Source organism: Ursus maritimus, unplaced genomic scaffold (genome assembly GCF_017311325.1).
Source record: "Ursus maritimus isolate PB19 unplaced genomic scaffold, ASM1731132v1 scaffold_20, whole genome shotgun sequence".
In the NCBI taxonomy this organism is placed as follows: domain Eukaryota; kingdom Metazoa; phylum Chordata; class Mammalia; order Carnivora; family Ursidae; genus Ursus; species Ursus maritimus.
In genome coordinates this window covers 28,885,755-28,910,597 of record NW_024424453.1, presented here as the reverse complement: position 1 = coordinate 28,910,597, position 24,843 = coordinate 28,885,755, and the positions used below count along the sequence as shown (strand labels likewise).

At 38.5% G+C, this 24,843-nt stretch overlaps 1 protein-coding gene and 1 non-coding gene across 2 annotated transcripts in view; both read left to right on the top strand.

The window, feature by feature from the left end:
- The window catches only part of TMEM108 (transmembrane protein 108), a 385,548-nt gene that overhangs the window by 171,672 nt on the left and 189,033 nt on the right, over window positions 1-24,843 (top strand). The window lies entirely within an intron of this gene.
- LOC121104315 lies at window positions 8,877-8,980 on the top strand. Its single transcript, XR_005836612.1, has one exon. It is a non-coding gene; the product is annotated as a U6 spliceosomal RNA (small nuclear RNA).

Here is a 24,843-nt window from a genome sequence, read left to right as displayed (position 1 = left end):
TAGTTTCCATTTTGAGTTTCTCGAAGTCCCTGAGCCCCCTAGGACTCCAAAGAGTTTGAACACTGCAGTTCCAGGTACAGGTTAAAAATTTTAGCCCTGGACCCTGCAACCAGGTCCCTTTAGTTAGAGTGTGGCTGGGCTGGCTTCTTTAGGCTGCCACCTTTGAATGCTTTCCATTAATAGAAAAACTGATGGAAAACCAGGGTGTGAATTTGATCAGTTGACCACACCTTGCTGTCACTGCTAACCTGGCCATGCCTTCAAATCTCTGTTGACTTTGAGGACTTGTTGGCCTATTCTTTGCAAGTCACTCAGCCCAGCCATCCTGCCCACTTTGTAAGTATCTGGGTTAGCCATGCCAAACCCTAGTCTTTGTGTAGTTTTATATACCTCTGTGGGGGACTGTTTGAGGATTTAATGAACTATATGCATGCAAAGGATTGGTATCTGACATTAAGTCTACTTACTATCACCTGAACCTCTGTAATGGCCTCCTGACTGACCTTCTTGCTTTCACCCTGTCCCCCTGTAAGCTATTTTTTTTTTTAAGATTTACTTATTCTAGAGAGAGAGCAAGAGAGAGTGCATGAGTTGGTGGGGGGAGGGGCAGAGGGCGAGGGAGAGAAGCAGACTCCCCGCTAAGCAAGGAGCCCAACTTGGGGTTAGATCTCAGGGTGCTGAGATATGACCTGAGCTGAAATCAAGAGTTGGACGTTCAATGGACTGAGCCACCCAGGCGCCCCCTGAAAGCTATTTTCTCTGTAAAAGCCAATATGATATTTTAAAGATGAAAATTATATCGTACCACTTCCTTGCTTAAAACCCTGTAGTGACTTCTGAATTTTGTCACACTGAATAAAACCCAAGCTGCTCACCCATGCCTGCATAGCCCTGCATGATCTCGCCCCTGCCTCCATCTTGAATGTCATTCTGTATAGTTTTGCCCTTTCCATTCAACTACACAGATCTTTTTTTTTCTTTTCTTTTCTTTTCTTTTCTTTTCTTTTCTTTTCTTTTCTTTTCTTTTCTTTTCCTTTCTTTCTTTTTTTAATACTCCCAAGTACCTGCTGACATTGGCACGTGTGTACAAGCTATTTCTGCTTCCTAGAATGCTCATCCACTGGTCCTCACATGATAGCTTCTTCACACCATCAGATTCCAGCTGAACATCTTAAGAGGCATTCTTTAATTGTTCAAGCTAAAGTAGCTACCTATCACTCTTCATGTCTCATTTGTTTATTCATTTTCTCTCTACTCCCACTAGAAAATAAGCTTCATGAAGTCACAGGGACCTTTCATGGCCTTTTTGTTTGTTTGTTTTTGTTTTTGTTTCCCCCATGCATGCAATGGTACCTAGAACACCGTAGGTGTTCAGTTAATATTTATTGAATAAATGAATGACACATGGTAAGTGTTCAATAAATGTTAGCTATTATTATATTAGAGAAAAACAAAAAAGTGAAACCTTAATATAATTGGAGTTCCATTTAGTCCTCATTCTGTGCAGTGATATATTCAGAGAAACAACTGTTCAGGAAAATAGGACTGAAAGCAACAAAAATCTTTACTCCCACAAGAAAATATCAAAGGTGGGAGGGTATATTTTTCATTTATTTCAACACTTGGTAAAATCATGTCTTGCTATCTCTGTTGCTCACAGTACTCAATAATCATGGCAGCTACTCCATCAGTATTATCTTCCTGTCTTGCCAACTCCCAACCAAAGAACTATCCTCAAACAACTGTAACCTGGCTGGAGCCATTTTCTGAATCACCATAACAAAAAGCCTGGAGTGAAGCAAGCATACTTGGAACCTGGTGGTGTGGGTGGTGGAGGTGAGACTGGGCATATTCATAGGTTAACAATTTTGTACCTGGTACTCATATGGCAAAAAGGGGGAAACTGAATAAAGATTTTAATGAATTCTAAACTAAATGATATTTAGGAAAGACTATGAAATAGCTCTACTTAGGGATCACTGAATCCCACAAACTTTTTACTCGGAACCAAATACACAAAAGATAAGTCTCTCCATATTTAGTATCCTGCTACAAAGCTTTGGACCCAGGATAGGAGGAGATGTCTATTATCACAAAGTTCCTCTTCACTTAGAACCTTATGGACTCTGATTAGATGATGTTAACTTGCTTTATTATTTTGTTTTTAACTATTGTGGATTAGAAACCAAACCTAAAAGTGAAGGGGAACTGTTACAGGTGAGAAAATAACTTAATATTAGACTGCTTGATATAAGCAGACCAAGATGAAGAATGATCTTACCATATAGTCATAACAGTGACTCTGATTCCCGAAATAGGGGTCAGTCATATTTTGTTCCTTAGTGGGTTCTGACTTCTAGAGCCATCAGTGCTCTCTGAAGGCTCCCTTAGGTCCAGCACACATTTGTAAGACAGACCCTTAGAATCACAAGATGTGGTCTGAAGGAAGTAGGACTTTACTCTGCAAAATTGCCAGGTCTGCCAAAGCAGCTTTCCTGAGCTCTTGGCTTCCTTAGCACAGTGCTCCAACCAGCTGACCTCAACTGACTCATCAGATTATAGGAGAAGTTGGGAATAGAAATTAGTTCCCTGGGGGATCCTGGCTGTATAATAGCTATCATTTGTATGCAGTTAAATAATTTGCAGAGTAGCACAGCTCAGAGCTCCCAGCTGCATTTTGTCTATTTCTGGAAGCGTATGAAACAGTTGGCTGGGAATGTAGTTTCCAAAAGGTAATGTGAGCATTATAGTAACATCTGGGGCTAAGTTTTTCTCCCACCTCATCTGACCAAAATCTAGATTTTGGTCAGAAGTCCATTCTGCATCCAAGGAACTTGGGTTTAATAGCTATTGTCTGCTTCCCAATGCTTGCCTGTCACTTCTCTTGTTTCTACCTGCCAGTCTTGAGCCTCTCAGCGGCCATCCCCCCAGAGAGTGCCAAGAGACATAAATATTCATGAGGGAAAGAGAGATTCAGAAGGCTGAGGTCAGGGGAACCGTGTTTCTCAAATGGGCTACTGGCTTCTTACCTTGCTTTCCTTTTCCTGTCTCCCATCCTCTTAGAGCAAATTGTCATATAAAGTAGCCATTATCTATCTCCTCCATCCAGTAGGGAAACGGCAATGTGATAGGCAAGAGCCAGGAGAGGTGTGGGAATCACACATGATCCCCTGGGATGGCACAGTGTTTCTCAATCCAGCTTATAATAATGATGGCTAAATTGTCCCCAAATTCCTCCTATACTCCAGGAATTAAAGAGAGTAGGATAAGAAGAGCAGAGAATTATAGGTGGTAATGGCTGTCATGGTTAACAGTGGAGGGATGAGGGAAGGAGAGGCTGTTGCTATTTGCCCTAGCAAGGCCATCAACAGCTCTGCCCTAGGGAAAGTCATTTACGAACTCACACCACTGCTTCCTCTGATTTCCCAAAACCTTTCTGCACCAGAAACCAGATTAAAAGGAATGATAGTTGCAGCCTAGAAGACTGTGAGAGAGGAACCATATTTTAGCCCTTTGCCTCCCTAAAGAGTGGGAGGGTAATGCTCAGTTGCCTGGATCTAAAGGTCTGTAGAATTTTGACACTGGGTAGTCCATCCTCCTCTTCTCTCACCTTTCACTTCCCTCTGAGTCCCATCAACACTGGCTGCCAGGTTTCCAAAGCTCAGGCTTCTGGCAAAGGCCCCAGTCTGTCCCACACCAGGGACTCGTTCTCTGACAGCTATGTGTTTCAGCCTCAAGTTCTGATTTTCAGTTTTGTCACTATTCTAAGCAAGGATTTTGCCTGTTACTGGTTACCCTTACCTAGGTTTCATTTTGTGACTTCCCATCAGAGATGCTTAGTTTGATTAACTATCTCTTTATAGTGCTCCTTTCCTTTTCTCTACATTAGAGTTGGTCTCTTAAATCACCCTAATTTATAGAACAACCATGAAAACCATCTTTATGTGCCTGCCTTTGCATGAACTATATTTAGTGCCTTTATCTAACTATGTGGCAAGAATAATTTTATTAATCTCAGCAGAAAAAACCAAGTGTCAAGTCATAGCAAGGGTGATAGGAGCAAGGATTTCTCCCTGATTTGACCTAACACCGTGGAGAGTTTCTTGGCTTCTTCAGGTAATGGAATATACCAGTGATTCAACACAATCCTTAAACCAGCCAGTCTCATGAGGCATGTATGGAAAGCTTGATACTTTGAACAATTGGCAGGTCCCCGAACAGTGAAGACCCAGTAGTCTGTGAGAATGAAGAGCTTGTGTTGGAGTTTAAGAGGCCAGCAGGAGGCTGTGTGATATAATAGAAGGAACACCGAACTTGTAGTGATAGTCCTGGGTTTAGGAGCATCCTTACTCTGCCAACTTGCCACATGATGTAGTCAAGACTTTTAACCTGATATTCTTCAGGTGTTAATGACTGCTGCATATCAGGCACCATGCTTGGCATTGCTGATAGAGTTGGGAATGTGACAGGGTTTTGCAGCTAAGTGTGACAACCCTAGATATATTATGGGGTTCTTATGAGAGTCATTTCTTTAGTTGAACTTAATTGTTCACAATATATTATTTCTATGAAAAATAACATTAATAACAAATATGTAGATCTTCACAGCAGGTTTAGGTCCTGATAAGGCCATCGTAAGTTGAAAATACATTTAATAAACCTAAGCTACCAAACATCATAGTTTAGCCTAGCTTACCTTAAACATGCTCAAAGCACATAGCCTATAGTTGGGCAAAATTATCTAGCATAAAGCCTATTTCATAATAAAGTGTTGAATATCTCATGTAATTTATTGAATACTGAAAAACAAATTGGTTATATGAGTACAGAATGGTTGTAAGTGCATCGGTTATTTATCCTAGTGATTACATGGCTGTCTGGAAGCTGCAGCTCACTGTCCAGCATCACAAGAGTACAGTATAGCATACTGTTAGTCTGGGAAAAGTTCAAAATTCAAAATTTGAAGTTATGATTTCTACTAAATGTAACACTTTCATACCATTATAAAATTAAAAAATCTTGAGTTAAACCCTCCTAAGTCAGGGACCATTTGTATTTTAAAGTCTACTTGGGAGATGGTTAATGTATCCAGCCAGGGTACCATATTGAAAAAAGTACAGAGCAATATAGATGGGGAATGCACATTATCCTGTGGGAAAAGATTTTTTACTCACTTATACTCATAAAATAGCAAAATGTAAAAACATTACTGCCATTGATATGAGGGATATAAGGTGCTTATTAAAAAATAAATTTCATGAAACTCACTTGTTTCTTTTAAAAGCCATTTTTCTGTGATCTTACTGAATACCTGGGAAGACTGCAGACTTAATTATGATAAAGAACCTCTGTTTACATAGCATATTTTCATATCACTTCTAGAAGGGTCAAAAGCAGCAGAGCAGAGTGGCCTGAAGGATTGAGTTGAGGACAATCTTTAGATCACCCTTCCAGAGATGAAGGGGCTTTATGAGAGCTTCTTTGCTCATTTGGAGCCCAAGACACAGCCCTTGGGATCCTCCTGAGAGAATAAATACCAAAAGTAGATTAGGTCTGGGCACTCTTAGATGCAGTACACATTGGATGATTCAAAGTAACCGAGAAGAGCATTTTAAAATCATTAATTATAAAGAGAGTTTACAAATTGATAAAAAGACATTATCCCATTAAAAACTCTTCATGATGTAGATCTTAGTTTGGATCTTAGTTTGGTAAGTGAAAAAAAGACTATTAAGTTTCTTGTACATATAATCTTTTTGGAAGAGAAATATTTGCAGGTGTATAGAGAATATTAACTGGTTATCATTGGATGATATGGTTCTGGGCTTATCTTTAAACTTCTTTGTATTTTTTAAGTTTTCTGTAGTAAGTATGTACTTCTTTTAGCCCCAGAAAAAGTGATTATAAGCAAAATCCTAAAATATTATTTATGCAGGAAAGGGACTATGTGCTGTTGACTATTTTATCCCAGTGTTTGGAATATATGTTAAAATAACCTGAGAGAGAGCTTGTAGAACTACAGCTTTGTGAGTCTCACCCCTGGAGATGCTGACTCATTTGGACTGGAGGAGACACGGCTGCCAAGGAAAGTGGAAGCAGATTCTAGACTAAGTCACACTAAAGAGTATCAGAACCATCATTTCCCGTATAAACTCCAGGTTTATTGTAGCACAGGGCAAAATCTGTATTCCAGCTGAAACTTATCATTCAATTTCCCTCTGTCTTAGTTTCAGTAGTTGTTCTACCTGGCAAGGATGTATCTAGTTTAGTTTCCCCTAAGATGCCTTTTAGGCTCCTGGGACTTGGAAAAGACAATTATCTACTAAATACCAGGTGGCTGTGTAGATTAGCCCCAGTGAGTAAAAACACAGTGATTTGAACAAAAGACATGATTAGCTGATTGAATAACCACAGGCCATCTCAGTGCAGGTGTAGTAGAAACAAGGATGGGGTCAGATACTAACACTTCTGTTTTCTTGGTTTCATTAACAGTGCACTCATTATTTCAATACTCCTCTGATGTTAACAGTAGGGAGACATGGAAAGAGGGATAACTTATACACCACAGCATTCATATTTTTTATTAAAATAACGTTTTCCTTAAAATTTCATGGAAAGAGATAACTTAATGTTATTTCTCCATCTACTTATAGAGAACTAATAGTAGTGTGTGCTTCCTGGGAGATATTTTTAAGAATTCCAAACTAAGCATTTGGCTCCATTTATGACTATGATAGAAAAACTAATATTCACACTGTCCACCTGTGCATACACAAAACTATGTTATATAAAAGGCAGGGCTACCCAAATGCTTTAGACTACCATTCCATTTTCTGCTTAGTTAAAAAAAACAAATGGAAAGATTCTAAGATGCTGCCTGTTGAAAACCCTGCTATAGACACCAGAATCTCTGAGCTCCCAATTAACTAAGGTATAAATGGGGAGAGGAAGGATCACAGGTAATTTAAAGTATAGTTAAACCAAAACTAGTCAAAATGTAGTACCAACATTTTAATTGTAAATATACTTAGTTTAAAATGTATCCAATATTCAGATACACATTAACATTCTAAAATGTCATCAAAACATAGATAATTTAGGTATTGTTGGTATGCATGCAGCTGAATATCATTTTGCTTCCTCATAAAGAAATGGTCAAAATATTAAAATCAGAGTTTTTAAAAGATCAAAGTCTGTTTTTTTTTTGTGGAGAAAGATATCCCCAAAACATGATAGACATATCTATTCATTAATATGTATTTCCAATAGTAGACACATTCTAAAACATAGTTATTTGTGCAGAATTTTGGGGATTTTGTTTTTGGACAGATTCATTATCTATGCATACCTTTTGGGCATGGTTAATCTTCATACTTATTAGTCCACTTTTAAATATTCAACAGTTAAAACTCATATCACCCTGGCCCATGTTCCTATCATTTAGGTAAGTGATGGAAGATGAGGCAACTAAAAGCAGTGGGTGTTATTAGCAAGAGACAGCTCTGTGAGGTGAGCTGGTCATCAGTTGATTCTTTTTCATTATCTCACTCATTTGTAAGCCCGAGGTCATTGGTTCAAGCTTTCTCCTGACATCTAGATAACTCACCACCAGATAGATGGTGATGGTGGTAGCTGGCTTTCCATTATAATCTATGCCTCCACTATTGTCATTTGTCCACACTTGCTAGATACATGAGAGAAGATAGCAAAGCTATAGAATAAACAGATAAATGTAATATGATTTTAGAGAGTAACAGTTTTACTTGAGGATGTTGAGGGCAAAATAATGTAAACAAGTTTTATTGATGATAAGTTTAAAAATTAGTTTTATATTAAAGTGATATATACATATTACAGAATATAAAGCAAAATGTGCATGCTTTTTAAAGATGAAATGGGAGACTTCAAGAAAATTTCCTGATTAGACCACTTTCGACTATACTCAAGACTCCAAAATGGGAGATTGGGGAGGAGGTAGAGTGGTATAATTAGTTCAGTCTCCTCTTCTATTAGGTGTTCTGGGAAAAGATTGAGAAGCACTGCAAGGGGGCATGAAGAAAAATAGCATAACATTTAGTTAAATAGATGCCCATTTAGTTACAGTTAGGATGGGACTCCACTGAGTTACACTTTTTCTGAAAAAGCCTAACTCTTAAATGAGCCAAGCATAAATCGCTAATTATCCTGTTTATGAGGATTTGAGATTTAGAGAATAAAGAAATACAAATGGCTAAATTATAACAATTTCCTGTTAGAGAACCATTACTTTCCTCATTTACTTACTGTAATGTCTCAGTTACCACTTTGGTGTCAAAAGTTCCCATGACTTAGGTGTACCTGCCATCTTGCTGCTAAAGATTCTCTATACACTTTGATGATGATGATGACAATTATAATGATAGTCAAGACCTACATAGTGTTTATTGTGTACCAGGTGCTGCTCTAAGTGCTTTGCATTTAGTCCTCACAACAACCCTATGAGATAAAATTATTCCTGTTTTTTTTCCATTTTACAGATGAGGAAGCTGAGGCACAGAGAGTTCAGTAATTTTCCCAGGACATGTTGCCTAGGGATGGTAGAACCAAGATTGGACCCTGGGCAATCTGGTTCCAGAGTCCTACTTTTAAACATCAGCTTTCCTGCTTCTCATCACAGAAATTATTAAACATGTAGTGTTTACAAGGGTAGAATTCATGAAGTTGTTGAAAGTGATGTTAAAGAACTGCTTGTGTTACATGAACAGCATTAACAAATGAGGATCTGGTAGAATTAGATAATCAGGACACAGTAGGTGCTTCCAGAAAGAATCAGTTGGCTAACAAAGGAAATAAAATGAAGTCCTGAAATAGATTTTTTAAAAATTACTTTCATTATGATGCTCACTTCAGCACATATACTAAACTTGGAATGATACAAAGAGGATTAGGATGGCCTCTGTGGAAGGATGATACACAAATTCATAAAATTAATTTCATTATGATTGTGCCATGAATGTCCTGTATGAAGTAAAGGATGTTGTATGGTAGATATATTGGGCAGTTCTGTCGAGAAACACATGTAGACACACTCCAGAAGGCACTCCATTTATTCTTTATTCAGAGAACTAGTGACCTTTTCCTAGTTGTTTTCAGATAAAGGCAATCTGTAGTAAGGGTATGCTTGAAAGTTAACTTCAGTCTAGTTATTGACACAGGAAGCTAGATAATGTAAGAAGTTGATGGTGCCAAGTGTCAGTAAAGGTAGAGAGGAGTCCCATCTGTGATCAGTTGTCCTATCCCAGAAAATAAGAGCCTGAGTGGTCTTACCTGTGCCCTGTCACTCCAGATTTCTTTATTTTTCTTAATCATAAGAAAAGAGAAAATCATTCAGGGGCTACATTGCTCTTTATGATTGCTCTGACCTTGGAAACCGTGTGTGTGTGTGTGTGTGTGTGTGTGTGTGTTTAATTTCACTCTAGTCGACAGCTTCCTTCCTTAGGTCTGTGTTTTTTGAGGGCAAAATCTTTTTTTTTTTTTTTTAAGATTTTATTTATTTATTTGACAGAGATAGCCAGCGAGAGAGGGAACACAAGCAGGGAGAGTGGGAGAGGAAGAAGCAGACTCCTAGCGGAGGAGCCTGATGTGGGGCTCGATCCCGGAACGCCAGGATCACGCCCTGAGCCGAAGGCAGACGCTTAATGACTGTGCCACCCAGGCACCCCCAAAATCTGCTTTCTTTCTTAATACCAAATGCTTAGGGTCACTTCATCACGAAAGTTGCCCTTCCCACAGTTTACACTCAGAGATTATCTTCTTATGAAAGACCCCATTGCAAAAAGAGAAACACTTTTAGGCACATTTAAGTGGAATGTATGAAAGATTTTCCAGGAGTGATTTTGCTACAAGAAAATTAAGCTTTGAGCAGACCAAATCCAGAAGCATGAACTTCAGTCAAACAGAGGAGGGGAGATTATTCATTATTACCATATTAATCTTGGACTTTGATCATTGGAATACAGATTTAACCAGCTAACCAACATAAAAGCAGTTCTGAGTCCACTCCTAGGAAGTTCTCTTATCAAGTAGTTTGATAGTGACCAAAATTAAATTTCAGCTTTTATGCTTTGGGCCCTGAAAATAAGAAGATGGTTAATATTGAAACAGAATTTAAATATTCAGAAGTCTTTTTGCCTAGAGCATTGAGTCAAAGATATTGTAAGCCACAATGAACCTGTGGCAATAGCCTTTGTTTCTGAGCCCCAAATCTTCTTTGCCTAGTACTCCACCTAGTAGATCACATCCTATCTAGGCAACCCAACTTTGTCTTGTTGTGCCACCAGGCTGCCATTTATCTCTCAAATGTGTCAAGGTCCAATAGTTTCTGTATGCAATTTTCCACCAGCTTTTCATTCCAATTTTAATGGAAGCAGAATCCTTCCCTCCCACTGTAGATCAGTTAACCAGACTGCATTGACAGCAGGGAAGATAAACTTTTCCCTTCAGGACTGCAGAATATAAAAGATTAAAATTTGCTTTTTTCCAGGAAAATTCATAGGTTTGAGTCTCCCCCAGAGAGTTCTCTGATCTTTGATGCCAGTGGGCTCTTGAAGAAGACCTGCTGGGGATCATCCTTTAGAGAGAACAGTTTGAAATTCCAGTGTAGATTTGTCAATGGCCACATCAATGCACTAGCAAACCATGAGAAGGAAATCCTAGGAATACCAGGGTCATTAGGTAGTGGCAAACTATTGTCATGTTGCAGTTGTTTTTTTTTTTGTTTTTGTTTTTTGGTTTTTTTTTTAAGATTTGTTTATTTTAGAGAGGGTATGAGTAAGCAGGGAGAGAGGAAGAGGGAGAGAAAGAATCTCAAGCAGACTCCCCACTGAGCATGGAGCCCAGTGTGTGGCTCCATCTCAGAACCCTGAGATCATGAAATCAAGAGTCAGATGTTAAACCAACTGAGCCAACCAGGCATCCCTCATGTTGCAGTTCTTATATCTGCTGGTTTGAAGGTTCACAGTAAGGCATTTTCTTCCCATGTTACGATAGTCTTGTAGCCTTAAACACTGCCTTAAGCGTTTATTTCTGCTTCATCAAGCAAATCATTGTTCCCTTATCCCAGGAGCATAGAGCCTGGCTAGAGGTGTGCTGAATAGAGCTGTCCTTTCAGTGAAGCCTTCTGAAATCCAGGCATGGTACTCGTTGTGTAATAGCACCCAGACCAAATATGTCTGTAGGAGGTGACCTGACTCAGTTTTGTCCTTTCTTGAACCAGCATCTTCACTGTACTGTCCAGTCCAAACACCTTTATAGAAATAGCAAATGTTTATCTTTAGCTAGAAGTAGAGAAGCCTTTCTAATAACAACAAAAATGTTAGTTGGGAATTTTTGAACCCTCACTCTGGAATTTTGAATAAGTAAATATACACATAAAAACAAATTATGTTTTCACAGATATTATACTAATATATCTTCCCCTTCTCCCCTTTAAGTCTTGTCTCATTGCAGCGCATCATTCTTAAGACATGGTGGGCTTGTGGCTTTAGCATAGGAGATGGTAAAACAGTGGGTGTGAAAGCAGGCAATAAGGAGTGAGGAGGCCCATTAAATTATTTTATCTGCTCTGTAGGTATAGAGAAAACAAACCTAGAGGGCCCAGCTATGAGGTTCTTCTATAGTGTGGAGACTGGAATTAGGAAAAAGGAAAAGATGATATGAGAAACAGAAGAAATGTCTGCCTCTGTCCTGGCTGGGGTAAAGATGGGAGAAAGGAAAATAAAAGGTGGGAGGGAGACAGAAATGTGTGCAAGAGGGGCATCTCCACAGTTGTTCTACTCTGTCGCGTTGGGAGACTGAAGACTTCAGAGAAGTGCTGCAAACTCAGCATTCTGTCTCTGTGTTCTTATTGGGACTGGGGAGTGGGAAGGAGCACTGTGTTCTACAAACCAGTATGGAACAGCTCAATTATCATGCAGCAAGTTTGCTGAGATGAGAAGCAGAAACATCACAGCTGATGTTGGGTTGGACCATTGGGCAGGGGGCTGAATGGTACAGGAGCACACTCTGGGGTCTGCAGCCAGCCAGAGGTGAGAGAAAGCTGAACAACAAAGGGGCATTGGCAAGACCTAGCTGGGAGCATTGCTGGAGGTAAAAGAAGGGGCCAGCCTGGTACTTTAGCATCAGAGGCCAGAAAGACACATGGTGACAGGGAAACTAGAAGCATTACTGCAGATCAGTGGGTGCCAGGCAATGCATATGAAAAGACTGGCACAATGCCTGATGATTACTCCCAACCCCCATTAGGCACTGGGGAGGGCTGGGTGCCATTATAGGAAGAGCGGAAGCTGTCAGGGAGTTTGAATATTTTCTAAAGGAGCTGTTTAAATTATAGTATTGAACTAAAGTGTAAACTGGATCGAAAATTTAGTCACATTAAAAGGCGTTACATCAGATGTGATCAGAACTAATTTTTTAAAAAGTGCTTTAAAGAGTCATCAATAATTATATTTGTATATATCTTAAACATTTTAATTTAATTTAATGTAAATGTACACAGCGGTCTTTTAATGTGGGGCCAAGACCTTTTCTTCGTATATTGGTCTTCCAATTAGAGTTCTTCTTATTTCTAGCATAAATTAGACCTATAATGCTTCATCTACAATTTATTTTTTTTTAAGATTTTATTTATTTATTTATTTATTTATTTATTTACTTATTTATTTGAGAGAGATATTGAGTGAGAGAGAGAACACAAGCAGGGGGAGCAGAGCAGAGGCAGAGGTAAAAGCAGGCTCCCCACCGAGCAGGGAGCCCGATGTGGGGCACAATCCCAGGATCCCAGGATCACGACCAAGCTGAAGGCAGATGCTTAACCGACTGAGCTACCCAGGCACCCCTTCATCTACAATTTCTAATTGTATTTTCTTTACTAGGTCAATAACTCTTTAAGCCACTTGCAAAGAAATTTGAGTATAGGATCTTAATTTTTTTAGTAAAATTTTTTTTACAGTTGCCTTGATAACTGATTGAAAGCACTGTTAAAAGAAACCCACCTTAGTTAAGTCTATTCAAAGCATTCAATATAGTTTTCTTACGGACAGCCCTTTGTCTTCATATTTTCTCCTGTTTTGCAGTATGTTTATATTACATAACTAAAATAAATACAAAAGATGGACATAAACAGATTTGGGGACACAACTGACCCTTGAGAGCAGAAAGAGACCTGTTACCAGTGAGTTCTCAGTGCACCACAGGAAACAGGCAGCTACGATGTGGAGAAGGAATCCAGGGTGCTGATTAATTCAGCCAGTTCGTTAAATGGAGATTGGTTAAAAGTGAATAATGTAACATTTTCTCTTTAACAGCAGATGAGGGCTCAGAAGGACAGCCTAATTAGTCGTGGGTAACATTTTAATTTTTTTAATTAAAAAATTTTAAAAATTACATTTTTCCCTGCACATCCAAATTGCATTCTCTGTGGATTAAACTTTGAAAGCCCACTTATACATTCTGTAATAAAATAATCAAACCATGAACGTATATCACTAATTTGTATGTGGATATTAAGTGGAACACTGATTTTTTTTTTCCTGCTGGTCCTTTTATGTGATGTTCCTGATTGCATGATGTAAGTAAACCAATAAGGTTTTTATTTCTTGTCTATAGAGTTTATCCTGGTTTCTGCTTACATACTTCTGGAAAGGTCTTTTAAAATATGAGCTTCATTGCTGTATTTGTAAGGAAGTTTGCTTCCTGCCACAAGTTCTCCAGAATTACAGCTGCCTTCTCTACCACTTACCCAGGTTTGGCTTGGCTTTGTTGCTCTGGCTTTGTATGTTCTTAATCTGTGTCCTCTTTCAGTGCAGTGACCTCTTTGCTCTGACTATAGAATAAATAGGAGGGGATATTTTAAGGTGCTTGTGGTTGGAAAAGTAACTTTCTGATTGGAAGTCCCAGCCGCAAGTGGTTGTTTCCCCCCATTGAATAGACATACTGGTGCTTTCTACTGTACTCTTAAACTTCTCTTTGCCCTTTACCCTACCTGCACTTCCGCCTATCTCCAAAGGTGTTCATGTTTCCCATTTCATGTCCAGTGCCATGCAGGCTTCTTGTGTTCCACGCTCTTGCACTATCTATCTATGCAGTGGCCTATTTCCAACTCCCTGTGGCCACCTAAGCCTGAAGTAGAGCAGGTAGAAAGGAGAGTTGGGAAGCTCTTGCTTGACATTCTGCCCATGTATATGTTCCTCTTTTCATTTGCAGAGCCAAAGATCCTACAGGCTAACTCCTGGCCATGGTACCAGGAGGCAGAACTGAGTATTTGTTGATTTCTCCAGCTATAGGAAAACTTTCACCCCAATAATAAGCAGCTGCTTCCGCTATGTTTGGCAAATTAATTGAGGACCTTTTCAGTCCATCAGATTGAAGAACAGGGTTGACATCCTTTTTAGCTTGAAGGATCAAGAGTAATAACCCATTTTTTTGCTTTCATTTTGATATTTTCGCCAGAGCCAACACTGTTCACTTCATGAGGACCTACTCAGGGTTGCTTCACAGTGTTCACAACTGTTTGTGATCCATTTGTAGCACATTACTGAATCTCACTTTCAAAACATTGGAGGTAGGACTTGTTTAACTTCCCCCAAACCATTGAATTGATCCTGCTGTTCTGTTCCTATTGTAAATACAGCTTGTAATTAATTCCTTACTGTCCTAGGTTTGAACCATATCTGCAAAGCCTTGTCATGTAAAATGATTTTAAAAGGCAGAGCATCAACCACCGTGCTGGGGTCAATTTTTAATACTCTGTAAAGGCTTAGAAATCAAAACCCCATTTAAAACATAGTCTTTCCTATTCGTGAACAGAAACAGAAATATCAGTCGAGAGCATATTGTGACAAATCTGTGGAAAATATGTCCTCCATTGATTTGTGCAGTTATCCCTGGAAAGAACATATAAGGAAGTAAGTCTTCCCAATCCAAGTTTCCTTTTGATAAAACCTTGGCAACAAGGTTGGAAACAGCTTTTTCTAATCCTAGATTTCAAGTCTTAAGGAATAATTTTGCCAGATGATGCAAACTTAGAAGATATGATATTTTAAATACCATATTCCTTCCAGACATCTGAGGGCTTAACATGCAAATTAGTACGTAATTTCTCGTGTGTGTGTGTGTGTGTGTGTGTGTGTGTGTGTGTTCGTGTTCTGTCATATTGAATCACTTGGTCATGTCAAAGAACAAGACCTTGGGCAAGTCAGTTAACCTTTCTAGGCTGTCCTTTCACATTGCACTATGTTTTATTCTAAGCATTTCACAATAAAAATGCTTTTTTATTCTAATGGAAAAGAATTTTGAGATTACATGCTTCTGTGTGCCCTGCATATGCAAATTACATAGACTAAAGTTTTATCTCTGAAAACCCGGGCTAATACGATACACATGGGCTACTTTCTTTACTTCTGTTTTATATTAATATATATGTTTATGTATATATACATACATATGTAAAGTGAAGAGGGGGTTAAAAAAATCTTTTTTGACTAAATATTGGATCTACACCAAACCTGATCTCCTCCCTCACCCCCCACTACCCACCTTCAGTGTTGGAAATTCTGTAACAGAATGAGCTATTGTAGGGTTGAGAGGTAGGGAGAAGAACTTTGGGCCTGTGTCTCCCAGGGCTATCACCCAACTCATTAACGTAAGTTGTGGTCTTGAGAGTGCAACAGGACAACATGGCTCTCCCAGCAATTTCCTGCCCTTATTCAGGAGAGTGTTCTAGCTTACTTTAAGCTTTACATATATCAGGGCACCATTCTCTGGAAAAGGAAAAAGACAAAAAAATAGTTTTTAAAAACTCTGATGGCTCATGTGCTACTTCTTCCTCAGAGCCATTAAAAACTGTCTTTAGACTTAATTCTCTGTTTCTAATCTGCTAAAATGAGAACCATAGCTAGTCTTCACCTCTTTTCTCAATTCTCACACCCCATTAAATTGAAGCTAGTTTGTCACAGTGACACTGAGGAATGTTATTATTCAAAGCTGAATTAAAAAGGGAATTTATGTAGAACAAAACCAATAAGCCAAGCAGCCTTGACATTTAATTTTCTTGGAAACCTTTCTCATTGAACCAGGAAACTGCATACTACACATTTGCAAAATGAAAAGTGGTATAGTAGGAGGATAATCTCCTCATATAAATGATGAGTAAATAATCCAAAAGAGATTAGATGTTTTCTCCTTGCCTTGTCCTTGCCTTCTACCCTGAAATGACATTTATGAGTTCCAGCTTTTAGAGACAGTTTATTTTATTTCTTTTTTTCATAGACATGAAGTGTTATGGGGAAGTGGGAGGGGGTAATTTTTATTTATGTTTTTGGCCATCAATTTCAAGTTTGCACTAACTGTTAAGAATATTGCTTCTTGGCCCTTAAACTCAGGATCAATAACCAAGAGTCACCTCAAAATCCTAACGTAAATTGTTTAAGATAGTTCAAGACACTGTTTGGCTCTTTAAGGTAGGCTGAACATAAAGAAGGAATCCTATTTCAGGATCCATTTAGTTTTCTGCTTTAGTGAGGGTAGGTAATGGTAGTTCTTTCAACAAAAAGTCAGTCTCAGTGGTTTAACATGATAAAAATCCATCACTTACATCCTGATTGAGTGTAGGTTAGCAGGACGTGAGGTGAGGGGTCCTGTTCTATATGGTAATTTAGGGATCTAGAATTTCTCTATAATGTAAGTCTGCCATCTTCTCAGATTTAGCATCCCTCCACTGGATTCTGGCAGGGAAGTGAGAAAGAGAATATAAGGTCATACAAAATAGAGATAGGTGGGTCTGTTTCCAGGCCATTGACTAGAGCTCAATCACATGGTCTCACTTAACTCCAGGGGAGCTTTGGAAATACGGTTTAGCACTGTCATCTGCAAAAGGAAGAAATGAGTTTGGTGACGGATAGTATTGACTCTGCCTTGGTTCCCTTTCCTCTTGCTACCCATACCTGTGCACACAGCGCTTGTCCTAGGTTGGCCTAGGACCGTGATGACACCACGGTATTTAATTTGATTGATCTAGTTCATCCATTTCATCCTTTTTTATTCAATTTCCTTTTCTCTGAAAGAAAATGATCTTTACACATAGAGGATGACTTTTCTACTGTCAGGTGTAAGCATGTATAAATATAGACCCTGCTCGAATCACCATATTTTTAAAGTGAATTTTACAGGGAGTGGATGCTGACTGTTTAATATATACACAGGAGAAGAGAAGATACCATCTATTCATCTATTATTTTTGGAAAAGCTTTAAATGATCTTCTCTACCAAGCTGTTCCTCTGTGTAGAAGAGAAAATTACAGAGCTGCAAGATGACCAAATGATCAAAAGAAAAACAATGCCAGAGAGATTTCAGTTTAAATGATAATGGAATAAAGTGACATGATGATGTATAGTAACAGATTACTTGGCACAAATTTGAGACACAGTGTTCAAGAGAGATTCATTTATGCCCCTTAAACTTATTCCAAAATTCAGAGCCTAAGAATTCTAAACTCAAGTTCGTTCTTAAGCAACTCAGATATATGAAGGATTTTTTAGGTAAGGCCAAAGAAAGTAAAGAAACTTAATGACAAGGAACTGATAGGAGTCAAAGATTGGCCTGGGTAGTCCAACTTTTAGTGAATTCTTCAGAGCATGGTGAAAGCATAGATTGACATTTTGTTAGGCTTGCTGGTGTTTCACAAGGGAGATTTCTACCTATGGATATTTAAGGCCCATCAAATACAGTTCTCTATGCTTTTTCTCAAAATCCCATCCCCAGGAAGGGTGTGGAAAATGAAGTACTACTTTCTTATCGATTATAGTACTGGTTTTATCTGCCAACATAAGGCCAGTACTGCAAGAAAAATCCCATTCCCATGGCAACAGAGATCTCTACTTTTAACTTGTTATCACATGAAGAAGAAACCTTTTTTTTTCCTCTCTAACCTTAAAGATTGCAATTTTGAGAATATGGGAATGACCTTTGACAACAGGGTGTTGTTAGAGCATCTGGGCCAAAGGGCTAATGTCCAGGGTGAAAGCCTTTAGGTCTTTTAATATGTCAACCCTGATTTTATTTACATCAAGGCAAGAAGCAAAACTTAAACCACAGAGACATCATTTTCTTAGGAACAGTGACCTTTTATTCTGGAGGTATCTCAAGGGTAGAAGAATATGACATTTCATTTGTTGAATTTTCCTGAATATTACCAGACACTCAAAAGGGGGGGGGGGCAATTAAATCTTTATTGGATGTTAGTACGTTCTTTTCCTGATAATTTCTCCTTCTGTTTTCATTTAGCCTTTTAAGACAGTGGAGCCAGTCCTATAAGAGACATCTGATCACCCTAGTCTAGAAAACTCTAAAGGCTTTGCTGTGGATAAATCATCTGCCATTTTTGTTTTAAACCCTTAAAATGTCAGGAAGTCTTATCAGCCAGATATCTTCAATAAAGAGGCAAGGAGGAGTCTGGGTATGGGAAGAAACCTGGCACTTACTGATCACATGCTCTGTGCCAGGCACTGTGCTGGCTGCTTGAGGTATTCAGAGACCATAGTGTGTGTCATCTTCCTTGCTTTTGTGAACAGAGGGGAACACTGGCTCATGCTAGGTGTCATTAGAGGCAGTCACTTCTCTATATGAGGATCTAAAGTAAGGGTTCAACAGAATATTCTGTAACCATTGGTGCTAAATACATTATGATCTATCAGAGTTGACTGAGCTGGTATTTCAATTAAACAGTGGTTTTGGTGATTCATTGCAAAGAAAGAAATCCTAAATATGCCAATCTAGTTGATTTTTATTCTTAGTGATCAAAAACAATAAACCATTTTTCATTTAGAATTAATTGGAGGAAGTGACAGAATGTATTTTTGAGTAGTACCATTGTGAATAAAATTTAAGCATGGGGGGTGGGTACCATAAGCAAGGCAGCCATGCAGACTGTTGTTTTAGAAAAATGGGGGAGGGGGTAAGAATACAAAATCAGAGAAGGGGATCAGTGTTTACAAAGCATAGTCCCCTACAGAACCTTAATAACTAGGTTTTAAATTCACCAAAGTTTTCTCTCCCACTGCTCACTATCTTTATTAGTGAGTGAATTTTCACCTCTCTTAGTATGAAATAGTCCTCCTTTGAAGTTTTGAGAAATGTTTTTAAAAGTCCTTATATCCGTCAGAGTGCTCAATTTATGCTGTGGTAGCAAATTACCACAAAATAGCAAATGACAATCACAAGTTTATTTTTTCCTCATGCTACATACCAACAAGGATGGACTGTAGCTTTGCTTACTCGTCGTTACTCTGAGACCTAGGCTAATGATATAGCCTCTGTTTGGAACATTGCCAATTTTGTGGTGGAGGGAAGAGAGATTTGCTTCCTGTTAATGGAGCGGTGGCTGCTAAAGCTTCAGTCCAGAATTGACACACATCACTCCTGCTCACGTTTCATTAGCTGAACAAATCACATCACCAAATTTGGGCAGGGAAGGAAATCCTTTTTCTCTTTCTAGACTTAAGTACCTTGAACTTCTTGGGTGAGAGCTGTACCCCTAGTCTCTTTTTCCTGGGCCATTTTGTCCAGTTGGGGGCCATCTTAAGGCATTTAGTGTTTTTTTTTTTTAAAGGTTATAAAACCACCCCTTTAATTTGGTCCTTGCCCTGAGACTAAGATTTAATTACCTTCATTGCTCAAAGGTCTCCTCAGTTTTTTTGTTACAGTTTAGGTTGTAAAGAAGTTGCTTCTTCTAATCCTGTAAGACTTGGAATTTCTGGACTCTTAGTCCCTTTCATTTCTGCTTATAAAGGATCCATTTCTTAAATCATCTTTTTTTCATGGTACCGTTGTCAGATGCAACCAACAGCAGTTAAAGGATGTTATTGATATTCCCTTTTTTCACCTTCACCTAAAACAACAAGCTTATCAGGTGTATTTTTGTATCCTAAATTGTCACAGGTGACAGTTTTTTTAAAAATGTTTTCTTGCTGCAAAAGGGATTGCCATTCTTCCAGGCTTCACTAAGAGTTTCCATACAGGACCACTGCCTGACCCCAAGTCAGTGCCCTATAGTTGAGGCCTTTTTGTTGTTACAGGAACACTCCACTCCTGATACCAATTACTATATTAGTCATGATATACTAGATTATGCTATGATAACAAAAGACTTCCAAATCTGAGTAACTTAAGACAGCAAAGGTTTATTGTTCACCAAACCTACATGCCCATCACAAATCATCTATATTTTTGCTCCTCCAAGAAAGGACTATGAATATTTTTAATAATACAGTCAACTATAATTACTGATACAAATGTTACTTAGCTCATAAAACCTGATTGTCCCTCTTTATATCCTTCTACTAACTCATGTATTCAACAAATATTTATTGATTACCTACCATGTGCTAGACTATGTTCTAGACCCTGGGGAAATAGCAGGGGAAATAACAGACAAGAGCCCTGCTCTTGAATCAGCTCATCTGTCTACCTATTTCTACTTTCCTTCTCCGTCCTATCCCATGATCAAGTCCACAAATGAGATGTTTTAAGCCAATTCCTGAAAAATGAACAGAGTTTGGATAAGCAAAGGTAAAATAAACAGATAAAATGGAGAACAGCATTCTAGGTAGAGGGACCAGGAAGGAATGGAGTCAGGAAAGCATAAGCCCTGCCCAGAGAATTGTTCCTGTGGCTAAGCATGGAGAATGCAGGATAAACTCTGCAGTTAGGAAGCCATTACAATAGCAAAGGAAGGATACAATGAGATTTGTTACCTGATAAGATGTACAAGGTGGGAGTTTCAGCCTGGCTTATGGAGAGATGAAGTTCATTACCAGGATAGAGAACTCCAGAAAGTGGTTGAAATATGTATTAATCATTTATTTTGGACACACTGAGTTTGAGATTTGAAGAGGACTTCTCTGAGGAGTTGTCAGGCAGAGAGGCAAGAAGCTCAGGAAAGTGTCCACAGCCAGAGACCTAACTAATGCCGAGGCAACTAAAATGGAAGAGTTTTAAGGGATTGTGCAGAAAGTTTAGAGCAAGAAAAGAAGAGGGGTGGCCAGGATAAGCAGGATGGAAGAAGAGACAGAGTAATGGCCTAAGAGGAATTTGTAATAGGGAGAAATGAACCAGGAAAGTGAATGCTACAAAAGCTAGAGTATGTTTTTATATCCACAGATAGAATTGAGCCCTCACTGCATAATGACACTGTTCACTGTGACAGAGTTCATATAGGCTTTAAAACATCTCCTTAGAGGAGCGCCTGGGTGGCTCAGTCGTTAAGCGGCTGCCTTCGGCTCAGGTCATGATCCCAGGGTCCTGGGATCAAGACCCATGTCGGTCTCCCTGCTCAGCAGGGAACCTGCTTCTCCTGGGATCGAGCCCCATGTCAGGCTCCCTTCTTCCTCTCCTGGGATTGAACCCCATGTCAGCCTCCCTGCTGGGCAGGGACACTGCTTCTCCCTCCCCAACTTCACCTGCTTGTGTTCTCTCTCTCTGTCTGTCTCTCTTTGTCAAATAAATAAATAAAAATCTCCTTAGATTTACTTCTACTCTGTGTCATATGGCAAAGTATTGAAATAATTTTTGCTATATATCTTTTGTACTGCACATTCCTAACAAGGGTGGTTTTGCCCCAAAGGGATGGAAGTTGGTTCTTGGTGGGAGGGGAAGGTAGGGCAGCTCAGTTGTTATGGCAATGGTCTATGGCCCTCCAAAACTCAGTCCTATCAAACAAAACCTTATTCCTTAGTATTTTATTTCTTTTGCTGGGTTTTCTTGGATATCATGCAAGCAGCATTGACATTGAGTTCAAGGAAAATACACAAAATATATGCAGTGCTACAAAATTATAGCAAATTGATAATGTTAATAACTTATCTTTTAAAATTTTAGTCCTCCTTAACCCTGCATTAAATAAAGATAGTAAACCTTGTGCTGACTCTTGTTTTGTATGAAACACAGATATAAATATGATACATAAACAAATACACAGTGTATCTGTGGTATTAAAATTTCATTGAGGGAACATATGGGGAAAATGCCCACAGTTTCCGAAGGGGGGAAGTAATGAAAAAGGTGAGGCATACTACTCTGAACAGCTAGGTGTCATTCATAGGATTTTAGTCTTAGTTTCAATATTGACAGTCTATATATCCTTCTAGAATGTTTCCTTCAAATTTGTTACCTGTAATTTGAGTTGGTTGCCACCAGATGGCAGGTTCTGGTCTCAAAGTCCAACTAGACAGACTTCTCTACATAGCTAATATAGGCAACAAGTAGGTAGTAAACTTATAGCAAGGTTAATACTTCTTCTAATGCTTCTACCAAAATATTACTCGTATTAAAAATGAACTATCACATTGATTAGTATTGGTTTTGTGCATTTAAATAGCATCCTAAATTTATAGCAGGATTTAAATAAATAACACAAGTTTTAGGAATTTTTATATATCCTTGATGTTTGCTTAGTTGACCTGAATTAAACCAATTAATAATGGTAACTCAGTTTGCCTTTTTCAGAGTGAAATTATATTCTCTTTGGAGTCTCAGGAAAGTTTGGGATTAAAAGAAGAACCTATATACCCTTAGTAATAATTTGTTTAACCTTTCCTATTTGATAGCATGAATTTATTTTCTTCAATTTTGGATAGAAACAACCCTCCCCCCACTTTTTGTTTCTTTTTTGGCTAGTTTTCAGTGCTGTAAAAAGGACTCCTGAACTGCAATGAGATGTGAATAGTTGCCCTTTGAGGCTCCTTACAACTCTAGGATTTTTTAATTCTGTAAGGAATATATGTATGATTGTTAAAGGGATGTAGGCTAAGGAGCAATTACAGCAGGAGAGGGTTTTGGTGAAATAAGTTTTGAAGCAAATATGTTTGAATTGCCAGAGGGAAGGAAAGAGGACATTGCCTGTAGAGGATTAATATTGAAGTGGAAATGGGCAGCATGAGGCTCACATGTGATTGTGCATGGCAAGAAGTAAGTAAAAATGCCAACTTGATGAGGAAAAAGAATGTTTTGGAAAGCAATAAAAGATGCCCTGGGAACATGCTGAGGAAATTTGAAATATCAGATAAAAGGAAGAGTGAATGGATTTTTGGAAGGAAGTTTACACTGTATATGAATGTGATTTCAGAAAAAGAAGTCAGTGGCTTTAGCAGAAAAATAGAAAAATCAGTGAGTGACCAGAAGCTACCTGACGTGTTACTTGGCCTAAGACATAGTACATTACTGAATCAGGAGACAGGGCTCTAGGAAGGGTCTGAGCATTGCTTTGCAAATTAATATTTCATTTCTTAGGACAAAGGAAGCAAAGATATATGGATCTAATCTCCAGTGTGGGGGGCTAAAGAGGAGATAGAATTTTGTCCTTAGAGATAAAAGTTTTTTTTTTTTTAAGATTTTATTTATTTACTTGTCAGAGAGAGAGACACTCAGAAGCAAGGGGGAGCAGCAGGCAGAGATAGAAGCAGGCTCCCCACTGAGCAGGGAGTCTGATGAGGGACTGTATCCCTGGGATCATGACCTGAGACACTTAACTGACTGAGCCACCCAGGCATCCCAAAGATAAAAGCTTTTTTTTTTTTTTTAACACTTTTGCTCCTCAATTTTTAAAAAAGTAAAAATATATAAAAATCAAAGGGAAAAGATGTACCTTTTGACCACTTTGTAGAAGGCCAAAAGAAATAAATCTCCAGAGATAACTCAGTTAAAGAAAAGCATTTGGGGGCACCTGGGTGGCACAGTCGGTTAAGCATCCGACTCTTGGTTTTGGCTCAGGTTGTGATCTCAGGGTCCTGAGATTGAGCCCCTTGTTAGGCCCCCCACTCAGTGGGGAGTCAGCTTCTTTCCGTCTTCCCCTCATTGCCCCTACCCCTAAAAGAAATAAATCTTTAAAAAAAGAAAAAATTTGTTAGGAGCCTTTGTGATTACCGATGATGTGGGGATTTGGTAGGTTTGGGTTTTTAAAGCTAATTTTTAAGAATTCAGTATATGTTTAGAAGAGAACAGTGTTGTTTGATGCAAAGACAGCGGGCTTAGCAGTCCTGAACTAAATATGGCTCCGCTACCAGCTATCTTTATGACTTTGAGCAACCCAAACTTTTTGAGCACTCTAAAAGAAACAAAGACATTAATGCCTACTTAATGATGTGAAGCCACCAAAATCTAGCACATTGCTGAGCACACAGTCGTTGCAAAAATATTTATTTCCTGTGCTTTTACCTATAGTTTAAACCTACCGTGCCCACATGAATGGTAGGGCCTTAAATACACCATTAGGTCTATTTCTCAATTACTGACCACTTAAATTAATGAGATGGGCATGTTTTTTCACATAATTAAGTGTTTTGTGTAAAAATTAGGTTTACTATTAAACTGGCTAAATACAGGTGTTAGCTGAAATCTATTATATTTATAAAACAATTTTAAGTTTCAATTAAATACAAATAGGGAAAGTAGGAACACTAATTCTTAAATCATATCAGCCTTCATTTAATTTAACCTCACCTTTTTTGCCATGAATTTGTAATATAAATAATTTCACTGGACACGTCATTGAAATCCTGGCTTTCCTAGAGCATTTTCACACCAATGTTGCTGTGGGCAAATCTCTGCATTTATTAATAATTTTCAAATTACATTTCTTCTCTAGTGACTACACTTACTCCAAATGAGACAAGGAGAAAAAAATAAGCTGTCTTCTCTGTTATATTTTTTAAACTAACTTCCTGAATGTTTAAACTTATCAACATCAAAAAAGGAAATAAAGCCCCATGATATTTTTGCCATTATGAAATCCCACAGTTTTCTTTTCCAGTCAG